This window comes from Aedes aegypti, chromosome 3, assembly GCF_002204515.2.
Source record: "Aedes aegypti strain LVP_AGWG chromosome 3, AaegL5.0 Primary Assembly, whole genome shotgun sequence".
NCBI classification, from domain to species: Eukaryota; Metazoa; Arthropoda; class Insecta; order Diptera; family Culicidae; genus Aedes; species Aedes aegypti.
Genome location: NC_035109.1, coordinates 388,997,581 through 389,003,907, shown reverse-complemented (window position 1 = coordinate 389,003,907; position 6,327 = coordinate 388,997,581).

Here is a 6,327-nt window from a genome sequence, read left to right as displayed (position 1 = left end):
ACCGATACCTAACATTCACTTCGCCATAAAGGTTTTCCCTTAAGTAAATTTTTCCTGCCGTTTTAATTCAGATTTCCGCATTTAAAAATCTTACCCTCGTCCGTAAGCTGCAAGACCCGCAATTAGCGATGGGCGATTTTGAATCGATGTTCCGAACATCGATTTTTTCGTTTCGATTAATCTATTTTTTGAATCGATGTTAAGATCACTCAAAATCGAGTGAATCGATTTTCTTCATTCGATTTTTTGTTTCGATTCAATAGTATGGAATTGATTATCATTTTTGAATGAGTTGATGAATGTTATACCTAGTTTTGAAGCATTGAATGTAACTTTAAACGTTATTTAATTGAAGAAATTGAATAATCAAATACAATAGCATTTTGTCATATTTTGAGATCTATTTTTGAAAATTTTCATATGAGCTTGAAAATCGAATCGATTCAAAAACATCGATTAAAATGATTCGATTAAATCGGTGAATCGATTCGACATATAGTATTTGAATCGATTCAGTAACATCGATGTTCTGGTTATATTCGCCCAACGCTACCCGCAATTCAAAGAAAGATCCCGAGCACTCTCTCCGAATGCTTCCATCAGGTAAATTTTATTATGAAGAACGATAACATTTCAAAAGAATAATAAATAATGAAAACATTAACATCATTGAGTAGTAAAATAACTTGTTAAGCAATTTTTCAAAGAATGATGATATTTTCAAAGAATAATAAATTCACTTGAACTTAATATTTCAATCAATGTACATAAAAAATACTTCTAAAAAGTTCATTTGAATAATAATCGAAATCCTTGATTTTGGCATAACTTCAAATTACAAATAAAAAGATGTATGAAATTAAAAAAAAAATAGAGTACATAATGTGTCCCATTTTTTATTCAACAACAGTTAATTATTCAGATTATTCAAAAGAATACGTTACCTTACCAACTTTGTGAAGTTTAGAAAAAACAGTCCATTTTCTCAAATGATTTTTCAATAAACCATTTGAAAATAAGCTTTCAACCAAATTTCCGTTCAACTAATCGTTATTCGACCAAAATAAGTGTTCCAAAGCAATTCGACCAAATGTCCATTCGACCAAATGTCTTTTCGACCAAATGTACTTTCGACCAAATGTCATTCGACCATACGTCATTCGACCAAATGTCATTCGACGAAATGTCCTAAAGCCGCCCAGAAGCGTTGATTCATAACTGTGGGGCATTGAAAGCCATACCACAGTTATGAATCAAAGATAAGATGATTCCGAAAGAAAAGCCAAAACGGTTTTATACCATTTCCCGGAAAGACGTTTCCCGTAAATCATTTCCCGGATACATCATTTCCCGGAAAGACATTTCCCGGAATGACCCATTTCCCGGAAAATCATTTCCCGGAATAACCCGTTTCCCGGAAAGCTACTCAATGGTAAATAAAATAAGTAATTTCCGGTTCTATACCATTTTTTAAAGCAAAGTAATATGAGAACCACGAAAATAATGGGAAAAAATAGTCACTAGATTGTCAAAGATTAGTTTTTCGACGTTCATTCCAGCCACGAAATGTATCGAAAAGAATGATCAATGTCACCCCGCACGGCGGTAACATTTCATTGAATGCTTAATTGCAGCCTTGTTTTTCATGTTGAATAAAACTATTTAAAAATTTAATAATTTAGCAACAGACAACATGCTTTTATCTTCATTAATAAATATTTTGAAAAAATATATATTACTGATTTTATCCAACATATTCGTAGTTTTTTTTTTTTATATCGAGGTTATGTTATGGATCAACTAAGGGTCGTTTTTCAGAACAAAGTATGATTAAAAATCATGGTGACGCTGTACGAATCAAAATTACCTTCCTAACACTGCAGAATATAGTTGTTTTTGATAATACACATCAAAATTCGCGATTATTTACCAAAAAATGTCGATTTCGATAGAAATCCCAAATCATGTCCACCTCAAAGATGTGGATCAGTGAGAGAAGAGGATCCGTATTATGGATCAAATCGACTCATATTATGGATCAAAATACTATAACAGCAATTTATCTGCGAGGTAAACGAATGATGTGTTAGTGAAAGCATACGTTTTGGCGTTTCTTTCGGAATCGTCTTATCTTTGATTCATAACTGTGGTATGGGTTTCAATGCCCCACAGTTATGAATCAACGCTTCTGGGAATACGATTGACATTTTATTTCCTACAGACGGAAAAAATATACTTAAGCATATTACGATTGATTATGATGCTGTACAGATTTATGGTTCACGTAGGTAAAATGTGTTCTGCAAAATTGCACCTGTATTTGATGAAATATTCTCGTTTTAACTAAACTCCGATCCATATCTGTGTGCTATCCATAACTGTGGGGTGACTGTATGCTGTTCTTTCGAGTTTTGCTGTTTTAACAATTAATAATGTTCAAACTTACGAATAAACCCATCAACATACATTCCTGTTATAGCTATTGCATTTTCATAAAGAATCACCCTTCTTTTAGAAGTTTGCCGTTCTTCCGAATTATACCGACATAAACATTTTTGGCGAGAAGACTGCTAATATTGAACATCAGAAAATTTCCCTTCTTTCAAACTAAGGTTATTCTATTGATTAATATCAGGGCTGCGAATGGTAATAGTAGTAAGCTTGAATGACGCGAAACTCACGTGGCACTTCTTACTACAGTAGTTTGAAAACGTGTATCTCATAAAGTAGTCTATTTTTGGTTCATGAAATTTCCAAATCATTAGTGTCATCAAAGGCTGTAAATGGGGGAAATATGCTCCGGAAAATAGAACATTTTCCTACAGAAGTTTTGGGTTGCCTTTAGCAGTGGGTGTTTTACTACATTCTAGGCATTTTGCCTACAGCACCTTAAGCTTTCGGTTTCACTGGCTTCGCTGACTGCGATTAACTCTGCTTGGTAGCGTGAATTTCATGACTTTTTGCAACCCTGGATTACACACAAATTATGTCGCGCACATTTTTTACATATTTGACCAACTCCTTTCTTGTCAATTTTATAAGGCTTGTGACGCTTCCTTCAACTCCTTCCGCACCTTTGGAATAAAACACTAGCTTGAACTTTATGCTGTGATAGTGTTTCAATTGATATCATCATCTTCTATTCTTTCTTTCTGGCATGACATTTCAACTGCTTCTCGACTCTATGTTCATATTAGCACTCCCAAAGTTATTTACTGAGAAAATTCTTCGCCAATTGACAAATAAACTCTATGCCATCAAAAGTAGATGAATGTTACATTCCTAAAAAATCTCGAACGGCGCTATTGGAACCTGCGATGCTTAGCTGGGGTCTTACTGAATAGCTGCTCGTTAATCGCTACGAATATTAGGGTCCCACGAAAGTTTTTTTTTTAGTGCATCCCGGGAAGTGGCATTCCGGGAAATGGGTTTCCGGGAAACGGGTCATTCCTGGAAATGATTTCCGGGAAATGGTATTCCGGGAAATGGTTTTCCGGGAAATGTCATAGAATCGTCAAAACGCATGCTTTGACTAACACACCATTCGTTTACCTCACAAATAAATTGCTAAAACAGTGTATTCCCCAAAACAACTATATTGTGCAGTTTCCGGGAGATAATTTTGTTTTGTACAGTGTCACCATGATTTTTAATCAGATTTCATTCCTAAAATTGACTCTTAGTTGATCCATAACTGTGGGGTGACTGTAAATTGCTAAATAAAATTTCAAAATAATTGCTATTAGGTTTCAATATCAAGTTTTATTGTCTAACAATTCTACGTCAGGTAACTACCCAAGTAATCGCTAATATGCCTTTTTGGTTCATAGAACTATTATACGACCACTGTAGGGCATGCCAACTGTATAATGGCAGCAATGGCGAATTAACGTGTACTTTCAATAACTTGGGCTCTATGAATTAAACATAATAGATACGTCTGGAAAAACATATTGAGCTGCAGCCTAAAACAGTATTCGAAAATAGTTAACAAACAAAATTGATGGGATTGCTATCAATCTTTCATAGAGCAATACAAATAAACTTGAACTCGCTCATCGCATTGCCATCAAGCAAACGCACATGCTTTTCCTCCCAAAGCGACGAACGACAAGGATTTGTTACACCGTTTCATCCACCTATTCACTACCAGGTTTCGTAAACGACTGGCTGACGGCCGACTGATCCATTATCTATTTGGCCGACTAACGGTCTATTTTGATTCACGAAGCGGCCTCATCTTGTTCATTCATCGAATAAATGTGTTCTGTCGGGAAATTCTGTCTCGTAGGGTAAAGCAACTTCGGGGTGAATTTTCGAACATTCGCAGGATGCCTAGCAAACGCGCTTGGTGCGTTGCTGCCTGTAAAAGCAGATGAATAGTTATCACGCCCGTATTGCATCCTCACTGGGTCGTCAATTTCCCAGTTGGTGTGTTGCACTATTTCGAATAAACAGGGGAAATTTTATCCCTAATATGTGACACTTGTTTTGTCATTGGAATGAAATATAACTATGCACATGTTTTCGCAAGTACACTGAAATTATAGATTGATGCTTATGATGCTACTTTTAGGTTTCGTTTCAAACTTAGCTCTTGAAATTCTGAAATTGATGCAAAACATATAATATTCCAGAAAAAGCCTAACTTTACTAGACTACTCAATAATTACCTACATAAAACCTAGATGGCTTCAGTGTTGTTGTTCCATCTCTCTCATGTTTATGCACTTCCTTCTCTATATTAGTGTGCATCTGATCCTACCTACAATCATGTACTTTTTTTGGTGGAGCATATGATCATTGATCAAGTCTAGCACCATTCATGACCTTCATCATAGAAACGAAAACCTTTCTTCTGACAGCTCACTAGTGCAATGGTGATCAGCTATTGCATCATGTTCCAAATCGAATCTATATGAATTTGCGTCACAAGGAAGATAAGAAGAGAACGTCAATAAGGGCTTCCCCAGATCAAAGCGACTTTTTACGGCGACGACACATAATCGCCGCGATTTCGCTGATGATTCGCTACTTGCACTGTTTGATGAGCGCGTCTAAGCCAGAGGATGTATGACGCACATATAACTATGAAATGTTGGTAACACTGACCCAAATTTTCTGGGGCTGTTAGAATTGTTGCTAATTACTTTTCTATACAGTTTTTAATTAAAAAAAACTGTTATCTCTCATCATAATAGTCTGTTTTTCATTACGCCAACCTGTTTTTACGGCCTGCTTATGCAGTGTCGTAATAGTCATAACCCAACTTAAAACAGTTGCGTCATGGCCATTACGCAACACTTTTTTCATTACGCAACTGTTTAGATTTCTAAAATGAATCATTGTATCAATTTTCAGATACTTCCAAATTTTAGTGAATGCATCCCGATATGATTTTTGATATCCTCAAGTAGTCTTCTGCGAAATTGCAATAAACGTACGACCCGTTGTAAAAATGTTGCGTTGTAAAAATCATCATTCTGCAACTTGTTGCGTTAACATTTCACTTTTTCAATCACTCATTTTGCAAAAAAAAGTAGTTAAAAGGTAAATAGCAAGACGTATATGTTTTCCATGACAGCAAGAATTGATTTTTAATTGACATTTTATCAATACCTGTGATGTGAAAACTATCAAAACTAACGTTTTCCCTAACGTTTATCGTAGTTTGCAATCGCCCAAAGCATCTCCACCAATTATAATTTAATAATTTTCTTTTAATACCGCCCGAACGATGCAATTTTCGCTTTCCATTGCAGTTGAGACGAACCATCTGCGGTCTGTGCCTTGGCCAATCCGCCGGACGCGTGAAACCATGAATTGAAACGGGTTTTTAAAAGCCAGGCAATGTGCAACGCAAAGTGGTTCCATTCTTGCGCCATTCTTCATTTTCCATTCATCTGGAAGCTGGAGAAAAACGGCGCTCTTGGTTGCCACACAGCTTTCCACCTACATCGCGCTGTTCTCGCCGATAGAGAATAAGATCTGCAGGAGAAACAAAAGCAGCAAATCTCAATCATGGCCAACAAGGGGTACAGCAGGGAACACCTCCAACCTAGGAGGAACACGCTTAGTTTAAGAGGCAGGAAGGACGATAAGGGTAGAGAAAAATGTGTTCATGCTGCAGGAAAAAGATTGCCGTGAAAGTTTATCCAAATGCATCCAATAAAATGATTTCAAATTAGCAATAGTTGGGAATGAATTAACAATATTACAAAATAGAATTTAAAAACACATTTTACGACGAAAAAATCGCAAAAAGTGGTAAATAAAGTTCGAAAATCATTATATAAGAAAGCAGTACAGTGTCCTAATAAAAATCAA